General features: G+C 38.1%; 1 pseudogene; it reads left to right on the top strand.

Moving 5' to 3' along the window:
• The first annotated feature begins 174 nt into the window (after positions 1–174).
• LOC137715691 (small ribosomal subunit protein eS4-like) lies at positions 175–13,688 on the top strand (annotated as a pseudogene).
• The last annotated feature ends 7,932 nt before the right edge of the window (positions 13,689–21,620 follow it).

The following is a 21,620-nucleotide window of genomic DNA, read 5'->3' as shown; positions in this document are numbered from 1 at the left end:
ATGGCAGCTTTTGATTGGGCAGAGTATTTTTGGCGAGCGAGAGAAGCATGAGGGACACTGGGGACAAGAAGGAGCTCCTTCTTGACCTCTTCCGATGGCTCAAATTAACACCACCTCCAATGTGGGTCTGTTATTAGCCTCATTTTTGGCAAATATTATCAACCGACCTGAACCATGGAATTGACATTCTGGCGACCACCAAAGTTGTTCAAGAGCCTGAGGCCGCAAAGGTTTGGCCTCTGTGTGATTGTTGGTGAAGAAGGGCTTAATGGTAAAGGCATTGTGTATAGAGAGAGAGAGAGAGAGAGAGAGAGATTTTTTTTTTTTTTTTTCTCACTTTGTTTATTTAACCTATTGCTCTGCAGTTCAAATAGTGTCATTGGTGTCTTCTTCCTGGTACGTTACTTCGTTACCGCCAACGATCTCCCAAATATCTTAGTCTTGTAAGACTAATGGATGTCGCCTGTATTGTAATTTTGTTGTTGAGCTTCTTGATTCCTCCAACTACTTAAAGATCACCTGTCGTGTAGTGTGACTAAAATGACTCAAATTTTGAGTTTTTGTCATATCCCGACCCGAGGCGGATCATTTCCCCGGCCCGCTCCACCACTGTAGCACGATATTGTCCGCTTTGGGCTTACCATTCCCTCATGGTTTTGTTTTTGGGAACTCATGAGTAACTTCCCAGTGGGTTACCCATCATGGGATGGCTCTAGCCTCCTTCTCGCTTAACTTCGGAGTTCCTACGGAACCCGAAGCCAGTGAGCTCCCAAAAGGCCTCGTGCTAGGTAGGGATGAGAATATACATATAAGGATCACTCCTCTGGACGATGTGGGATGTCACAGTTATATTGAATCTTGTAAAAATCCTTAAAATTCATTGGAAAACATGGGTTATAACTCACAGTTGTGAAAAAAATTGAAATTTTTAGTTTAGGAAATATTTTGTGTATGAGTTAATCAAAATGCTGCATAACCTTTGGATGTGATCCTACGGTTTATTAGGTCTCAAAAAGTTGGTTTTAAAGTTGAAAAAAATAGAAAAATAATATAAACTAATAACTAGGCCCCCAAAGAGATTTGTAGGTGGTGAAAATCTTTGGAATGTCCTAAATTAATTTCAAAAACATGTGGTGCGACTAGAATGACTTAAATTTTGGCTTATAATGAATCTTGTAAAAGTTTTCAAAATCGAGTGGAAAACGTTAATTTTGCAAGACCTTTGGATGTGATTTTATCCTTTATTAGGTCCTGCAAACCATTTTTCATTAATTTTTAAAGTTGAAAAATAAAGAAAATAATGAAAACTACTAGTGGGGCCCCAAAGAGAATTGTAGGTGTCCGAAATCTTGAGAATGTTCTAAATTAATTTTAGGAAACATATGATACAAGTAGAATGACTCTAACTTTGACTTATAATGTATGTTGTAGAAGTTATCAAAATCGATTGGAAAACTATGGTTATAAATAACAGTTTTTGTGAAAAAATAGAAATTTTTGGCTTTAGAAAATATTTTGTGTCGGAGTTAAAGAAATTATTGCAAGACTTTTGGACGTGATCCTACAATTTATTAGGTCCTGAAACTATTTTTTATTGATTTCTACAGTTGAAAATAGAAAAATATCTTTAAATTTTGGTTTTAAATCGTTGATTTCAAGCATTTAAATATGAATTATAATAGAAATTTCACAAAAACAATATATTTTGAAGAACATGAATATGATAGTTTGTTGTTATAATAAGAGAAATAAAAAAATTAATAGATTAAAAAAAACTGAAAAACAAATAATTTGGTAGGGGGGATCGGTATGAAGCTAGCGACTTTTTTTCAGAAATAAGTCGCTAACTTGATAGCGACAGTTTTCCATGAGGATCGGTCTACACTACCGTTTGTATCTTTTCTATTTATTTTTTTTTTATAATTTCTCTCCTTTTTTCTTTTTTTCATTGAATTTTTTTTTCTTCCTACTTTACTTTAATTAGATTCAAATACCTTTAGATTATTATCCTTGTTTTTTATTTTTTTTAACGTAGATTATAAGAAAATTTTCAACAAAAAACACATCTTATGGAACATAATAAAGATGATAATTTGGTTTTGTGTATGAAAAAAAAAACGAAAATTTAACAAAAATAAAGTATAAAATAAATAAAACTAATGATTAGGGTTCTAAACTTAAGTAGAAACTAACTTCTTCTGCACCACCAACTTTATCTTTGCACGTATCTTGATTGTTTTAGATTACTCTAGAAATGAGTTATTATTAACCAACTTTTAGAGTTACGTAGAAATTTCTTCACAAACAGTACATTAGGCTTGATTAAATATGGGCTCTTTGGGCTGCTGTTGATCCTCAACGGCCTCTGTCTCGTCCTCCTCCTCCTCGCCTAGGGTTTCTGCGTCTCACTCTGCAAACATGGTACTCTCTCTCTTGCTCTCTATCTCTATCGCTCTCCTCTTCTTTACCTCTCTAGGGATCTCTTTGGTGTGCCTAACTATTGGTTTTAGGCCCCCAAGCCATCATCTGGGCCCCACAAAGCCAGGGAATGCCTTCCCCTAGCTCTTATTCTGAGGAACTGGTTGAAGTATTCACAAAACATTCCCAATTCCTTATTTTTTTGAATGATTTTTTTGCAATGTATTTGTGATGCTTAGAAATGCTTAAAGCTATGTTATTTGTCTTCAGATGTTGTTTCGTTCCCAAAAACAAATGAGAATTTCCGTATGCTCTTTGACATGAAGGGTCTGTTTAGGCTCCGCTCGATTAGAGATGAGAAGGCAAAGGTTGGTTCTTGTACATCATTGCTTTCTAGTTTTGTGAATGTCCTTTTGTTAGTACTTGTGTAGAATGTTGCCATTGTGCATCCCGTTTTTATACTATAGTGTCATTTTGTTAATTAACAGGTCTCACCTAACATGTTTGTCCGAAATGTTTAGTAGGTAACTTAGTTTTGGATGTATATTGCTGGTAAAATGACATATGATACAGCTTACATCTTGTGTGCAATAGAAAACACCTTAGATTTTAGCAGGAAGAGAACTTCAAATGACCCTCTTTGTATTTTTGTTAGTCTATCCAGCTTTAAAATTCATTTCTGGTAATATCACAATGCTACAAAGTGTTAGTGTTTCGGTTAGCTTAAACTACGAATAAGAATTTTTTTACCTTTTATGTTAATTTTATTCTTAGTTTTAAATGTTCCTTGTAATATAGGTTCTTTAGTTTTATGTTTATTCTGATATGCAGTTCAAATAGTGTCATTGGTGTGTTTTTCCTGCTACGTAACTTCATTACCGCCGACGATCTGCCAAATATCTTAGCCTTGTAAGACTACATGGATGTTGCCCACATATTGTAATTTTGTTGTTGAGCTTCTTGATTCCTTCAACTACTTAAAGATCACCCGTCATGTAGTGAGACTAAAATGACTCAAATTTTGAGTTATATTGAATCTTATAAAAATCCTTAAAAGTCATTGGAAAACGTGGGTTATAACTCACAGTTGTGAAAAAAAATTGAAATTTTTAGTTTAGGAAATCTTTTGTGTATGAGTTAACGAAAATGCCGCAAGACCTTTGGATGTGATCTTACCGTTTATTAGGTCTTGGAATGTTATTTTTAAAGTTGAAAAAAAATAGAAAAATAATATAAACTAATAGCAAGGCCCCCAAAGAGATTTGTAGGTGTTGAAAATCTTTGGAATGTCCTAAATTAATTTCAAAAACATGTGGTGCGACTAGAATGACTCAAATTTTGGCTTATAATGAATCTTGTAAAATTCTCAAAATCGATTAGAAAACATGGGTTATAACTCACAGTTTTGTGAAAAATTTGAAATTTTTAGTTTTAGGAAATATTTTGCGTGGGAATTAGCAAAAATTTTGCAAGACCTTTGGATGTGATTTTATCCTTTATTAGGTCCCGCAAACTATTTTTCATTGATTTTTAAAATTGAAAAATAGAGAAAATAATGAAAACTAATAGCGGGTTCCCCAAAGAGAATTGTAGGTGTCCGAAATCTAGGGAATGTCCTAAATTAATTTTAGAAAACACATGGTGCGAGTAGAATAGCTCTAACTTTGGCTTATAACATATGTTGTAAAAGTTCTCAAAATTGATTAGAAAATTGTGGGTTATAAATAACAGTTTTTGGGAAAAATTGAAATTTTTGGCCTTAGAAAATATTTTGCGTCGGAGTTAAGGAAATTATTGCAAGACTTTTGGACGTGATCCTACCATTTATTAGGTCTTGAAACTATTTTTTATTGATTTCTAAAGTTAAAAATAGAAAAATATCTTTAAATTTAGGTTTTAAATCGTTGATTTCAAGTGTTTTAAATATGAATTATAATAAAATTTGCACCAAATTTTATTTTATTTTTTTGAAGAACATGAATATGATAGTTTGTTGCTATAGTAATAGAAATAAAAAAAAATTAAAAAAATTAAAGAATTAAAAAGCAAAAAATTTGGAAGGAGGGATCGATAGAAAGATAGCGACTTTTTAACAAAAAGTCGCTATCTTCATAACCATCCTCTTCGAAGATGATCGGTAATAAACTACCGATTGTATCTTTTTAAAAAATTTCTCCTTTTTTCTTTTTTTCCATTGGATTTTTTTCCTTCCTACGTTACTTTAATTAGATTCAAATACCTATAGATTATTATCCTTGTTTTCGAATTTTTTGACAGATTATAAGAAATTTCACAAAAAATACATCTTGTAGAACATAAAGATGATAATTTGGTTTTGTGTACGAAAGAAAATGAAATTTTAACAAAAGTAAAGTACAAAATAAATAAAACTAATGATTAGACTTAAATAGAAACTAGCTTCTTCTGCACCACCAACTTGATCTTTGCATGTATCTTGATTGTTTTAGATTACTCTAGAAATTGGTTATTATTAACCAACTTCTAGAGTAACATAGGAATTTCTTCGCAAACAGTACATTAGGCTTGATTAAATATGGGCTCTTTGGGCTGCTGTTGATCCTTAACAACCTCTGTCTCGTCCTCGTCCTCCTCGCCTAGGGTTTCTGCATCGCACTTTGCAAACATGGTACTCTCTTTGTCTATTGCTCTTTATCTGACATGCCCCGATTCTAGTATTCCCCAAATACTAGGATAAGCACGTACTGGCCAACACCCAATGGTGACGAAAGCCATTTAGTGAGTGCAAATGCTGAAAACAAGGGATAGATACTTATAACTATAAAAGAATAATGAATATGCATTTAAGGAACGTGTTCAAAGCATCCAACTAACTAGAATACTAAAAGAAATAATATAAAAATTGAATGAACAAAGGAAAGAGGATGGGTCCTACACTGAGAGGACTCGAAGATACCGATGTAGAAGTGCCTTGATGTTGGGATTGTATGCCTTGATTCTAAGTCCTTAAGGGGGCGCAAAACAAACATGAGTGGACCCCTTCTAAAAATGCATATTTTAATAGTAGAAATGCATACATGGAAAAACATGATTTAATAATTATGTTCTATGAAACGTTTTGAGATAACATGCTTATTGAGGCTATTAAAAATTATTACTATTTTTCCTATAACCCGTGTTCTTATAGAATATCTGATGGATGACGATATAATATTTAGAACACGTTTAGAACACCTCTTTATAGTATAGGTGATGGAGGACTTTATACTATGAAGTTGCTTTTCAATATATATATGTATGTTCAATGGTTTTGTACTTACCTAGTGGTCCCAATTCTGCTATGAGACGAAGGGATAGATTTCGGTCCGTCCTGGGCGACAGTTATGGTGTTGGCATAGGGCTTGAAGTGTTTTTCCTTTGGCTATTAGCATAGGGACGAGGAGCCGGCATGGAGCCTGGAGAGATATTGGACATTCACTAGTGATTACGATATATATGAGCTATGATTTGAGACATTGCACGACATTCTAGGTTTTGGAAAACTTATTTTTATCATGCTATATGTGTTTTCATAAAACCTAGGGGTTTGTATATTGATAACTGTTTTACTATATATTTATTCTATCACATCCCAATCTTGACTCTGCCGTAACACAATATTGTCCGCTTTGGGCCCCATCACGGTTTTGTTTCTAGGAACTCACACGAGAACTTCTCAGTGGGTCTCCCATCCTAGGATTGCTCTCGCCTGAACTCGCTTAACTTCGGAGTTCCGATGGAACCCGAAGCTAGTGAGTTCCCAAAAGACCTCGTGCTATAGGGATGTAGGCATGTACATATAAGGCACATCACCCCCTCTCCGTTGGTCGATGTGGGATGTTACAATCCACCCCCCTTAGGGGCCCGAAGTCCTCGTCGGCACACTCACACCGAACGGCAGAGTGGCTCTGATACCATTTTGTCACATCACAGTCTCGACTCTGCCGTAACACGATATTGTCCGCATTGGGCCCCGGCCACACCCTCACGGTTTTGTTTCTGGGAATTCATGCAAGAACTTCCCAGTGGGTCACCCATCCTAGGATTGCTCTCGCCCGAACTCGCTTAACTTCGAAGTTCCGATGGAACCCCAAGCCAATGAATTCCCAAAAGGCCTCATGCTATAGGGAGGTGGGCATGTACATATAAGACATATCACCCCATTTTCGTTTGTCGATGTGGGATGTTATACTATCTCTATTGCTCTCATCTACTTTCTCTCTCTAGAGATCTCTGATGTGTGTATAACTGTTGGTTTTATGTTGTATTTGCTAGAGGACTGAAGAAGCATTTGAAGCGGCTCAATGCCCCAAAGCATTGGATGCTCGACAAGCTTGGTGGTGCTTTTGTAAGTAAAACCCTAAAACCCTCTTCCCCAAATTTTTTAAAAATGAAGAAATTTTCATTAAACCTGCAATCTTGTCCCTCATTGTTATTGGGATTTAATAATTTTTTTTTATTAATCTCTTCAAAAAAAAAAAAAAAATTTTTCATTAAATCTACAATTTTTGCCTTATTTTGATTGGGGTTTAATGGAACTTTGGTTTCACATGTGTGTGTTTAGGCCCCAAGCCATCATCTGGGCCTCCACAAAGCCAAGGAGCGCCTTCCCCTAGCTCTTATTCTGAGGAACAGGTTGAAGTATGCACTCACATACCATGAAGTCGTTTTGATTCTTATGCAGCGCCATGTTTTGGTTGACGGAACGGTCAGGATCGACAAGACTTACCCTTCCGGCTTTATGGGTATGTTCTCAACAATTTCACTAAATTTAGTTCCAATTCCTTATTTTTCTGAATGATTTTTTTGCAATGTATCTGTGATGCTTAGAAATGCTTAAAGCTATGTTATTTGTCTTCAAATGTTGTTTTGATCCCGAAAACAAATGAGAATTTCCGTATGCTCTTTGACACCAAGGGTCGGTTTAGAATGTTGTACATCATTGCTTTCTAGTTTTGTGAATGTATGTTGATTTTCAAAGGTTGAATTGTATTTCACTCATTATGAATATTACAAGAAAAAGAAGACCACTCTTATACAGAGTCAAAAAGAAAGCTACAAGAATTGTAGGCAAACACATTCCCTAAAAAACTGACCTAACAAGTGGGAAATCAAAAACTTAATTACAAGTAAAGAAGCTTCTACATGCAAGAAGGTTGACAAAAGAGGTAAGGGAAATGACCAGGTCTGGGAAGACAAGAGAATAGGGTTAAGACCATCACTTTAGCCCATGACTTAGATAAAGTGAGGATGACAACCCATCATTGAGATCTATACAAATCACTTTGGGAAGCTAAATAACAACTCCTTGAATTAAGGGAGTTGACAACTTAGATTAGGAAGTTGACAACTAATCACAAGGGAACCAGACTCATAACCATGCAGGAAACCCTAATATCCATTAGGCAACTTCCAATACTCCCCCTCAAGCTCGATCCAGAAGGTTGATGGATCCAAGCTTGGACAGAAGCCGTTGAAACTGATGAGAAGCTAAGGGCTTTGTGAAAATGTCGGCCACTTGGTCGGAGCTTGTTGTGTATTATGTTTGGATTACTTGCGATTGCACCTGTTCACGAACGTAATGGCAGTCAACCTTAATGTGTTTCGTTCGTTCGTGAAACACGGGATTGGATGTTGTATGCATGGTGGCCTGGTTGTCACATAATAGGGACATAGGAAGGGTTGCAGGAAACCCTAAATCACACAGAAGACGCTTGAGCCAGATCAACTCACACGCTGTTGAAGCCATTGCACGATACTCAGCTTCGGCACTGGATCTGGCGATGACAGTTTGCTTTTTACTTTTCCAGGTGACCAAGTTTCCACCAACAAAGGTGTAGTAACCACTTATGGACTTGCGATCGATGGCATTTCCTGCCCAATCTGCATCGCAGTACCCCATGATGTGAGTGTGGTCGTTCTTTGTCATGAGAATACCACGACCAACAGACCCTTTTAAGTAACGTAAGATCTTTTTTACAAGGTTCAAATGCTCGATGGTGGGAGAGTGCATGAATTGACTGGCAATACTCACTGCATATGAGATGTCTGGTCTGGTGATCGTTAGGTAGATCAACTTACCAACAAGCCTCTGATAGGAGCTGATATCCGAGAGTGGAGTTCCTCCCAAGTTAAGTTTGAGCTTGCTATCGAGAGAAGTAATGGCAGGCTTAGCATCACTCATATTAGCATCCTTGAGGAGATCCATGACGTATTTCCGTTGATTAAGAAATAAACCCTTATGAGAAGATGCCATTTCGATCCCAAGGAAATATTTTAACACCCCAAGGTCTTTAATCGCAAATCTTTGTTGAAGTGACTGTTTGAGTTTGGAGATCTCTGCAGCATTATCACCTGTAATTATTAAGTTATCCACATATATCAACACAACTAATTTCCCACCAGCTCCAGTGCGAACGAATAATGATGAATCGGCACCACTCATTTTGAAACCAACACTATGAAGAACTGAACTTAGTTTAGCATACCAAGCACGAGGCGATTGCTTCAGTCCATAAATAGACTTATGTAACTTACACACCAAATCAGGGTCCTGGCTTTGAGAATGTCCGGGGGCAATCACATGTAGACTTCTTCTTCAAGATCACCATGTAGAAATGCGTTCTTCACGTCCATTTGGTACATGGACCAACCCTTATTGACAGCAACAGACAATAAAACCCTAACTGAGTTCATTTTTGCAACAGGAGCAAATGTTTCTTTGTAGTCCACCTCAAATGTTTGAGTGAATCCACTAGCCACTAGCCTGGCTTTATGCCTCTCAATTGAACCATCGGAATTAAACTTGATCTTATAGATCCATTTGCAACCCACTGCCCTTTTTCCTTTTGGAAGTTTGGTGATGCTCCAGGTGTTGTGTTGGTCTAGAGCTTTGAGTTCATCTCGCATTGCTTCTTGCCACACAACATGATTATTAGCCTTATGGAAATTTTGAGGCTCACTGTGACTGGAGATGGTGTTAAGGAAGACAACATGTGATGGAGTCACCTTTTGATACGACACGTAATTTGATATTGGATGCCTCAGTTTATATATGTCAAAATCTTGAAACCTTGTGGGAGGCTGCCTATCACGTCGAGGTTCTGGGAGAGTTGGCTCACTCTCGTTCAAATTTTCAGCCACACTTTGAAGGTTTTCTTGGTTGCCGCTGCCATCATCATGCATGGAACCATCAAGATGAGAGCATTTATGGTTATCTTTATTGAGATAAGCATCAGTGTTGGCATGACTGAGCTCTCGTTGTTGCGGACCCTCAGGTTCGATTCTTGGTAATGGGAACAAGTCCAAGATGTCATCCCCTTGATCTATGATTTCACTTGTCTTGTCAAAAAAAGGGTTAGTCTCATGAAATCGAACGTCTTTGGACACAATCACTCTCCTTAGTTGGGGATTATAACACTTATATCCCTTTTGAGTAGATGAGTAACCAAGGAATATACATTTAGCAGCTCTAGGATCTAATTTATCTCGGTGATGAGATTGAACATGCACAAAACAGATGCAACCAAACACTCTAAGATGTGAGAGATCAATTTTCCTTCCTTTCAAGACCTCTAGGGGAGACTTGAATTCCAAGACTCGGCTAGGTAACCTATTAATGATATATGTAGCTGCCATAACACCTTGGGACCAAAAACTCTTTGGTACATTCATTTGCAACATTAGTGCTCTTGTTTTCTCAAGTAGGTCACGGTTTTTACGTTCAGCTACCCCATTTTGTTGAGGGGTTCCAACGCAACTTGTTTGATGCATGATGCCATGAGTGCTCAAATATTGTTTCATGATATGGGACATGTATTCGGTGCCATTGTCAAATCATAAGGTTTGAATTTGAGATGAGAAATGGTTTTTAACAAGGTTATGGAAGTCCTTAAACACTTCTATAACTTCATTCTTAGACTTTAGAAGATACAACCATGTGACTCGAGAGAAATCATCCACAAAAATCACAAAATACTTGTAGCCATCAAAAAATTCACTAGTTGGTCCCCATACATCTGAATGAACTAGTTCAAAACACTTACTAGTCCTAGACAAAGAAGAGTTAAAAGGTAATCTAGTGGCCTTAGACAAGTGGCATGTTTCACAAAAAATAGCATCCTTTCCTAAGTTTGGAAATAAAGATGACAAAATGGGTGAGGAAGGGTGAGCTAAACGTTGATGCCACAATTGATTATCGTGAATGGAGTTGAACTTGGCTTGACACCCTCTGGGATTGCTCTTTGACATGTAATAGAGACCATCTAAATAAAACCCTTCACCAATCGTCTTTTTGGTGGCACAATCCTGAAAAATCACATTGTGAGGAGAAAAAATGGCTAAGCAATTCAAGGTATTTGTGATCCTTCCCACAGATAGAAGTTGAAATGGGAAGGAAGAAACATACAAAGCTATTGATTCAATTTCATCAGACATCAACTTTATCTTTTCTTTTCCTAAAACATTTACATGTTTTCCATTTGCAATTGAAACTTGAGAAGGCTTTGTCAAATTTTCAAACTTTTGAGATTTAGACACATGGTTGGTCATATGATCTGTGGCACCTGAATCTACAACCCAAAAATCATGCAACATATTTAATTTAAGAGCAGTTTTAAAAGCTTTCATGATACCTTGCATGTCCTCTTGGGGTACAGGTTTCGTGTCTGCCAAGAAACCTGCAAACTTGCTGAGCAATGCTGTCGAGGTCCCTTCTTCCATGCTATCTGTACGGTCAATTCCAGCCTCTCCTTTTTTGCCTTGAAGGTACGACATAAACTCATTCATGAGTTCTGCTGGGTTTGCTGTGAAGTTCTTGAATGGATCTGACCTATTGAAGATGGAGGTAGACGCATGATTTGCTCGATGTGGAGTACGATTCACCCTTTGTACGCCTTTGTTATCCTTCATGAAGTCAGGCTTTAACTCTGGATGTAAAATCCAGCATGTGTCTTTAACATGACCTGTATTGTTGCAGTGTTGACACTTCAAGTGCGGATGCTTTCCTTTGTACTTTCTTTCGTTGGTTATATATGCTTTAGCCTCAGGTACGTTAGACATTGTACTCATGTTCATGACTTTCCTCCTTACTTCTTCACGTTGAATCGTTGCACACACACACACTAGCGAAGGAATGAAGTTCAGTGTTCATGAGCATGTGACATCGTAGATCTTCATATGTTAAGTCAAGACTGGACAAGAGTTGGAATATCTTGTCTTCTTCTGCTCTCTTTCGTAGCAGTGCTGCATCGGTCGTATGAGGACGATAGATTTCTAACTCGTTCCACATGTTTTTCATGCTTCCTAGGAGTTGCACAAACGACTTACCATCTTGTTGCAGATCGGAGATGTCCTTCTTTAATTGAAAAACCCGAGCAACATTATTCTGGCTACCATACATTTCCTTGACCGCTTCCCATAGTTGATACGAGGATTCTGAGTAACTGAATATTTCAGCTAACTTTCGTTCCATGGAATTCAAGAGCCATGACATAACTAGCTGATCCTTGCTAAGCCAGGATTCATAGTTTGGTGAGGAAGTATCAGGTACTTTGATGCTTCCATTTATGAACCCTAACTTGGACCTGCCACCCAGCGCCAAAGACAGCTCTTGACCATGGCAAGTAATTAAACTCATTTAGTACGACTAAGCTTAACCTTTGATTTGGGTTGACGTCCACCTCATGCACATTCACGGAGGAACGCTCCGGGAAGCTATCAGCTTCTAATGCTAACGGATTGTCTTCAGACATTTTGGAGATTGAATACTCTCGGATAGCAGTATAGCAGAAGCAGGTTAATTTCCCTGCTCTGATACCATGTTGATTTTCAAAGGTTGAATTGTATTTCACTCATTATGAATATTACAAGAAAAAGAAGACCACTCTTATAGAGAGTAAAAAAGAAAGCTACAAGAATTGTAGGCAAACACATTCCCTAAAAAACTGCCCTAACAAGTGGGAAAGCAAAAACTTAATTACAAGTAAAGAAGCTCCTCCAAGCAAGAAGGTTGACAAAAGAGGTAAGGGAAATGACAAGGTATGGGAAGACAAGAGAGTAGGGTTAAGACCATCACTTTAGCCCATGACTTAGATAAAGTGAGGATGACAACCCATCCTTGAGATCTATACAAATCACTTTGGGAAGCTAAATAACAACTCCTTGAATTAAGGGAGTTGACAACTTAGATTAGGAAGTTGACAACTAATCACAAGGGAACTGGACTCATAACCATGCAGGAAACCCTAATATCCATTAGGCAACTTCCAATAATGTACTTTTGTTAGTATTTGTTTAGAATGTTGCCATTGTGCATCGTGTTTTTATACTATAGTGTCATTTTGTTAATTAACAGATCTCACCTAACATGTTTGTCCGAAATGTTTAGTAGGTAACTTAGTTTTGGATATATTGCTGCTAAAATGACATATGTTACAGCTTACATCTTGTGTGCAGTAGAAAACATCTTATATTTTAGCAGGAAGAGAACTTCATACGGCCCTTTTTGTATTTTTGTTAGTCTATTCAGCTTTAATATTCATTTCTGGTAATATCATAATGCTACAAAGTGTATTAGAGTTTCGGTTAGCTTAAACTACGAATAAGAATTTTTTTACCTTTCATGTTAGTTTTATTTTTAGTTTTAAATGTTCCTTGTAATATAGGTTCTTTAGTTTTATGTTTATTCTGCTTTTGCGTGTTGACAGTGTTTGTGGCTAAGAGCCTAAGAGTACTTTCTGTAATATTTCTAGCTCAGTTTCGTCGTCTACTTTTGGCTAGATAATTAACTATTTGACTTGGTATTATGAATTCCCTGAGCAGTTCAAGCTCTGCAAGGTTCGATCAGTGCAGTTTGGGAAGAAGGGCATCCCCTATCTTAACACTTTTGATGGACGCACTAGTCGCTACCCTGACCCCCTCATCAAGGCCAATGACACTATCAAGCTGGACTTAGAGACCTACAAAATCACTGACTTCATTAAATTTGATGTTGGTAATGTTGTCATGGTTACTGGCGGAAGGAATAGGGGACGTGTTGGAGTCATTAAGAACAGGGAGAAGCATGAGGGAAGCTTTGAAACTATCCACGTGCCCTCGGTCATGAGTTTGCAACCCGTCTTGGTAATGTGTTCACCATCGGCAAGGGTACAAAGCCGTGGGTGTCGCTTCCCAAGGACAAGGGCATCAAGCTAAGCATCATTGAAGAGGCAAAGAAGCGACGAGCAGCCACCCAAACAGCTGCTACTGCATAAACAATATGGCAACTATATATTGTTGTTCCTATAGTTTTAGAAAGGTACTTAGTTAAGCAGTTCGACTCCCTTCAGCTTATACTCGGGATTTTATTTTCTTTCGTTTTGCGGCCTTGGGTTATGACTATTATCCATAATATAGTTTTTGAGATTGTTACGTTAGATAATAAGATGCTTATGTTGTTAGATTACGAACCTAAATTCATAGATTTTTGAAAGGTCTAAAACGAAAATGGAAGATCCATCCTAAAATAGTACTCTCAGAGAGGAAAATTTATGAAGTACAAAGAGAATATGAGGTGCAATATTTGGCATAAAATCTCTATAGAGAGAAACGACGTCGTGCTTCTTTTGTCATGCAGCATTGCCATTGAGGAGCATCTGATCAAAGTGCCAAACACCTACAAATTAACGAAACAATAAGCCACTTTGAGTTCATTGCAAAATTTGTTCATATGTCGTAAAATCTTCTCAAAAGATGCTGTTAATCGATCAGCCATTACCATGTCCGGTGCCGATCCTTCTCAACTGAGCTACCTACTCGGACATTTTCTATATGGCTTCCACCTAAATTACCCGAATTCAGTTCTTCGATCTTCGTCAAAATCTTGCCAAATAATGAGAAAAGAAAACGAAAGAGATCGTATGGAAGTTGATGTTGAAACTGAACTAGGTTTACGTGAAGTTTGTATGAATATGAACAGAAAGTATTTTAGTCTTGAAAACTCAGAAGCATTCTTATTGAACTCAAAGACTTCAACCAGCTATTAAATAGCTTTACATCAATAAAGAAATAACAGCCCACGATAACAACAACCCTAGAATCGTGGTAAATGACTAATTCAAAACAGATAACAAACTTGTCCCTCAAGTATAGGAGGGTTATTAGCACGTCCAGGGAATGAACCCTAGAAACAAGGAAACCTATCAGCTAGACTCTTTGACAACTTCAACATTTCCTCCCTTAAACTGAATACTGTTGATTCAGTTTATTCCAGGCCATCTGCATACACCCATTTGGTCTCGCAGTTTCTGAAATATTTCAAGTTTCAGTGGCTTTGTCATCACGTCTGCAATCTGCTCCTGAGTAGAACACTGCAGCAGCTCCACTATTTCATCCTTGACAAGATCTCGAAGAAAATGAAACCTTACATCTATATGTTTACTGCGACCATGCATTACTGGATTCTTTGACAGCTTAATGGTTGATACATTATCACAGTAAACCTTTGTTGGACCAGTTTGCCTCAGAGTCAAGCAACTCAAAATTCTTCTTATCCACACCACTTGACATGAACTTGAAGCAGCTGCAATGAATTCTGCTTCAGTAGTAGAGAGAGTGACCACTGGTTGCTTCTTCGAGGACCATGAAACTGCTCCTGAATTCATCATAAATACATAACCTGAAGTACTCTTTCTGTCATCTTGATCACCAGCATAATCGCTGTCTGTATAGCCAATGAGTTCTTCATTTCCTCCCTTCTTGTAAAATACCCCAAAGTCACCAGTTCCCTTCACGTATCTTAAGATCCTTTTGACTGCCAACAAGTGTGTCTCTGTGGGATTCTCCATATACCTGCTAATTAGACTTACAGCGTACATAAGATCAGGTCGTGTAGCTGTTAAATACATAAGACTCCCAACCATTTGCTTATACAGCGTGCTGTCTACTTTTGCTCCCCCTTCATCACGAGTGAGTTTGAATCCAGGTACCACAGGGTTGTGCACTGAGTTGCACTGACCCATGTTGAACCTGTCTAACACTTCCTGTGCATATTTACGCTGACTTATAAAAATGCCATCTGGTTTCTGTGTTACTTCAATGCCAAGAAAGAATCTCATACTCCCGAGATCAGTCATATCAAATTCTTCACTGGCTGTCTTGACAAACAGTGTGTGTTCAAAGGGACATTTGCTGAATCCCTCTTTGATAAAATATGCCTCTATTCGACTATACCATGCTCGTGGAGCCTGCTTGAGCCCATATAGTGCCTTCTTGAGACGATAAACCTTGCCTTCCCTTCCCTTCTGTTCATATCCAGGTGGTTGTTCAACGAAAACCTCTTCATTGATCTCTCCATGCAAGAAAGCTGCTTTGACGTCGAGTTGGTAAATTTTCCAGCTCCTTTGTGCAGCAATGGATATTACCATTCGAATTGTATCCATTCGTGCCACTGGTGCAAATACTTCAGAAAAATCCACTCCATATCGTTGGCAATATCCCTTTGCAACAAGCCGGGCCTTATACTTGTTCACCTCCCCATTTTCATTCAATTTTGTCTTGAAAATCCATTTGACTCCGATGGTTTTTCCTCCTGTTGGTAGGTCAGTCAATTCCCATGTATGATTCTTCTCTATTGCTTCTATCTCTCTATCCATTGCTTGTTTCCACTTCTCACTTTTCACAGCTTCACAATAGCTAGTAGGATCACCATTTGTAAATAAAGCTAAGTGAGCCAAGTTCATACCTTCTTCATCAGAGAGACCTTCACCAGTGTCATAGTCTCTCATCCAACTTGGTGGCCTTCGAGTCCGTCCCTCTGGAGGTGCACTGCCTTCAATTATGGCATCTTCTTCTGATTCAAACGAATTATTGTCATCTGACCCCTGAACAGCAGTTTCTTCTTCATTTCCTTCATCTCCAGTACCTGCTTCTTCATCAAGATCAGCTAAAATATCTTGCTCATGACTGTCATCCCAATTCCATAGTTGATCTTCTTCAAACACTACATCTCGACTTATAATAATTTTATTTGAAATAGGGTCAAACAGTCTATAAGCTTTGGACTCCTCACTTACCCCTAACAGTATACATTTGAGGCTTTTGTCATCAAGCTTCAATCTCTTGCTATCTGGTACGTGCACATGAGAGATGCAACCAAAAACCCTAAAGTGCTCTACTGAGGGTTTGCGCCCACTCCATGCTTCCTCAGGTGTTTTGCTCTTTACTGCAAGGGTTGGACTTCGATTTAGCACGTGGACAGCCCAGTTCACTGCTTCAGGCCAGAAGGTCTTTGGAATTCGCTTCTCTGATAGCATACATCGAACCATATTCATGATGGTTCGATTCTTCCGTTCAGCAACCCCGTTCTGTTGGGGCGTATAAGCAGCTGTTAACTGCCTTTGAACCCCATTCTCATTGCAGAAATCTGTGAATTCATTTGATGTGAACTCACCACCTCGATCTGTCCTCAAACCTCTTATGAATGATCCAGTTTCCTTCTCCACTTTGGCTTTGTACGTTTTGAACACGATGAAAGCTTCTGATTTCTCCACCAGGAAATAAACCCAAGTTCTTCTACTATAGTCATCAGTAAAAGTGATGAAATATCTCTTCTTACTGTTTGAGATTGGGTTTATAGGACCACAGATGTCAGTGTGTATCAATTGTAGGATCTTTGAGGCTCTCCATGTACTTTCCCTAGGAAAAGATTCACGATGTTGCTTCCCCACAAGGCAGCCTTCACACACGTTCTGAGAAGCTTTGAGCTTTGGCAGCCCCTTGACCATGTTCTTTTGTTGTAACACCTTCAGACCACTCCAACTTAAATGTCCATATCGACGATGCCAGCGATCAGCTTGATCTGTGGTTGTCATGGAGAGACAACTTTGTTCATTTCCTGGGCAGCGAGCATGCAAGGCAAACATCCTGTTATAGGTCATCTCAGTTTCGAGAATGAGACCTTTCTCAGGGTGAAAAATCTTACACTTTCCATGTTGCATGAGCACTGCAAGTCCCCTCTCTTGCAGTTGACCAATACTCAACAAGTTATTCTTTAATTCAGGGACAAAGAAAACGTCTGTGATCACATGCACGATCCCATGCACCTCCATTCGTACTTTTCCCTTTCCTTGCACACTGAGACTGAAGTTATTTCCCAGCTTGACTGACTCTCGAAAATTAGCATCTATTTCGACAAATGCTTCCTTTCTGCCACACATGTGATTGCTACATCCTGAATCAAGAAACCAAATCTGCTCCGTTTCAGTTTCCTTGTCATCCACCAACGCCATTAGCAGCATTTCCTCACTTGTTTCTGCAAAGTGAGCATTGGAGTCCCTAGTCTTCTTAGGACACTCCCACTGAAAGTGTCCTAGTTCGTGACAATTGTAGCATTCTATGATAGATTTGTCGAACCCAAATCTACCCCTTCCTCTACCTCTTCCCCGATAGGAGCCACGGCCACCACTCCTTCCTCCTTGTTGGAAACCAGTGGTGATTTGGAGAGCTTGTTCATCCATCACATGTTGACCCATCCTTTGTTCATGCACAAGCAAACTGCTCTGAAGTTCATCAATGGATAGAGTATCCAAATCATTCGACTCCTCAATCGAACAGACCACATAATCGAATTTTGACGTCATAGACCTCAAAACTTTCTCAATGATCACTATATCCTCCATTCTTTCGCCATGTATCCTCATCTTATTAGCTATAGTGAGTGTCCTCCCAAAATAATCATTGACGGTTTCTCCAGCCTTCATATGCAATACTTCGAACTCCTTTCGAAGTGCTTGCAACTGAGCTCGCTTCACACGTGCAGTCCCTTGGTACTTCTGCTTCAAAGAGTCCCATATGTCCTTTGCCGTGTCCTTCTTCAAGATCGTTTCAAGGATAGAACGATCAATGGCCTGAAACAGATAGTTCTTGGCCTTAAGATCTTTCAACTTCAGTTCCTCCTGTGCCTTCTTCTGTGAATCACTCGAGTCCGCTCCTCCTGCGACTGCAGTGATCCCTGTCTCCACCAGGTTCCAATACTCCTTGGAACGCAGAAAGTTTTCCATAAGCATGCTCCAGTGATCGTAGTGCCCGTCGAGCCTTGGAATGGCCGGTTGCACAAAACTGTTCTCGGACGTCATATTCTTGTTCTTTCACGTAAGCAACTGTGTTTGCTGGTTTTGGTCAGGCCCCTGTGATGGGGCTCTGATACCAGATGTTGAAACTGAACTAGGTTTACGTGAAGTTTGTATGAATATGAACAGAAAGTATTTTAGTCTTGAAAACTCAGAAGCATTCTTATTGAACTCAAAGACTTCAACCAGCTATTAAATAGCTTTACATCAATAAAGAAATAACAGCCCACGATAACAACAACCCTAGAATCGTGGTAAATGACTAATTCAAAACAGATAACAAACTTGTCCCTCAAGTATAGGAGGGTTATTAGCACGTCCAGGGAATGAACCCTAGAAACAAGGAAACCTATCAGCTAGACTCTTTGACAACTTCAACAAGTTGCATACCTACTCAGTCAAATAGTTACTCTCCAGAAAATCCACCAGTTGCACATCATTGTCTTCGTTTGCTATCTGTAATAATATTTAACAGTTTCACAGATAGTCTTAATTTGAATTGATCGACAGGTAAAGCAGCTAATTTGGAAAAAAATATGCACTTTAAAGTTTAAACAAAAGAATAATGGAGTTTAAAGTAAAATGAAATTGCAAAGTTACTTACTTTGTGTAAATTTAGAAGCTTCTCATTGTTCATCTTTTCCAAGGCCAGTGTAAGCTCCATTGCTGGGGAAAACAAAGGAAAACATGGTAGGAAATGATAAAAGGAAGTGATTTCCGAACTCCCCTTTTTTTTCGTGCTCATTCATTTTTTCTTCTTAGCAGCTGGATTGAATAAAATAAAATTACGGACGGAAACATGAGGAGGAGTACTTAAAGAGAAAATGAGAGAGTGAAACATTACTAAACTTGAAAAGAACTTACCATACAATGCATCACCCTTTTCGACATGATCAAACTCGGAGACGGTCATTCGCATGGACGGTAGCTTAACTTTCCCTCCGCGTTTGTTCTGATCCTCATCGGAATACAGACTTAGAGATCGATATACAGAACCAATGGAAACAGAAGAAAATGATATTGGAATCTCAAATGGAGAAAGTATGAAATGTATAGCAGGAAACCTGGTATTCCATAAGTTTTTCAGCATGCTGCCTTTCTTCTTCACTTGATTCTTTTTAAAATCTGCATGTTGTCGTGAACTTAAACAACGAATAGATCCGAAAATATCATCAGATTTCGGCAAAAAAATTCAGGTTTAGAAAGAGTAATTACTTGGCAAGTCCCTAACATTGTCTCTGTCAAAGTAGGCACACATGGCGTGGTACACATAGGAGACATTGTATTCCGCACTAATTCAGAGAACAAAATTTTGCTATGAAACTGGTCAGAACATATTTGGATCTACTAACTAAAATCAAACAAAAACAAAAGTAGAATTGATATAAATTTTATATATGAGAAAGACTGAAGATGATATATGCACAAATCGAACCAATTAGAAATTCTTAGTCAAATATAAAATAGGTGACATTAAATAGAAAATAAATAAGGGCTCTAATTGTGGCTTATTTTATGTACGGTTATTGTGTGTTTAGTGTTCTCTAGTTCCATTGTGACTTAAAAAATTTCACCGTTACGCAAACATGGGCTAGACCGATTAGTTAGGGTAATGTACCACTTCACATATGCACCTAAGTTTGAATCCTTTTCTTTGTAAATTATTGTGGTTTATAACTAGTACTATTTGTGAATATTTCGTCATTCGAAAAACCTCAATCTTTTGTGAAAACAAAGGGGTTACAAAATAGTCAAGAAATCAACATTTCCAACGAACATTAAGATCAGAAAAAAGACTATATAAAAATGGGAGAACTGTGAAAAACTCACTTGATCTGTTCATCGATGGCAGCTTCTGATTGGTCAGAATATTTTTGGCGAGCAAGAGAAGCATGAGGGACAGTGGGGACCAGAAGGAGCTCCTTCTGACCTCCTCCAATGGCTCAAATACCACCTCCGATGTGGGTCTGTTATCAGCCTCTTTTTTAGCAAATATTACCAACCGACCTGAACCATGCACATGTCAGCCTGAGACCGCCAAAAGGCTCGGCCTGTTCGTGATTGTTGGTGAAGAAGAAAGGCTTGATGGTAAGGGCATTGTGTAGAAATTGAGAGAGAGAGAGAGAGAGAGAGAGAGAGAGAGATTGTGTATTTAACCTAATACTCTGCAGTGCAAATAGATACGTTGTCAATCTTGTTTTTTCAAAACATGAGAATGATAACCTTTTCCTCCTCGTTTTAAGCTAATGATATATCTTGTTTCGAATATCCTTTGTGTAACAATATTTTCATTTTAATCCATTTTGGATATGTAAACATATTACAAGCACCTCAAAAATTTAAATAAAAATGATGTGTGCTTTTACGGAAGCACGTTAAGTGTTTTTTAAACATGATAAAAAGCGTTTTTAGTGATCTAAAAACCTTTTTAATTATTTTGAATATACTTTCAAGATGACTCTTAGAATAGTTCTACGCATTATAACTTGTACTTGATTATGATTTTTTTTTCGGTTGAATTTTGGAATGCGTATACTTTCAATTTTCAGCTTTTGCCCTTTCCTTGAAGGGTAAGAAGTTTTAGAGACTAAGGCTTATATACTGTCATTGTGACATTCTGTATCATGCAAATTGCCCTCACCTTGGAGGGTCAAGAAACTCCTCACAAAGTTACAATAATATAGTACTACGGTCTAGTGATATTCCTTTTCACTTGTAAGTGAGAGCTCTTAGGTTCGATTCTCGCCAAAGGCGAGTTTGAACCACATTATTGCTAGCCCATTGCGAGACTATGCCCATCCCCTCTCCTTTTCAATAATATTGTTTGTTAAAAAAAAATGTATAATAGTATAGAAGATTTTGAAAAACTAGTGTAATTAAAAATAAAGTATTTCTCATAAATAGAAGTCGTGAAACTTAAGTAGAAGAAATCAGGCTTGCAACCTACCAAAGTCTCTTACTAAAAAAAATGGGGGGACAAAAGAATGGTATTACATAATCTGCACTGTAGCAGGTTCATACAGGTTCAAAAGGACCACTGTTCCAAGGAGGGGTGGGCCGGTATGGCCGCGAGTAATG

The sequence above is a fragment of the Pyrus communis genome, chromosome 14 (assembly GCF_963583255.1).
Source record: "Pyrus communis chromosome 14, drPyrComm1.1, whole genome shotgun sequence".
Taxonomy (NCBI): Eukaryota; Viridiplantae; Streptophyta; class Magnoliopsida; order Rosales; family Rosaceae; genus Pyrus; species Pyrus communis.
Note: the sequence above shows the minus strand (reverse complement) of the source record. Positions and strands in the feature narration are given on the sequence as shown.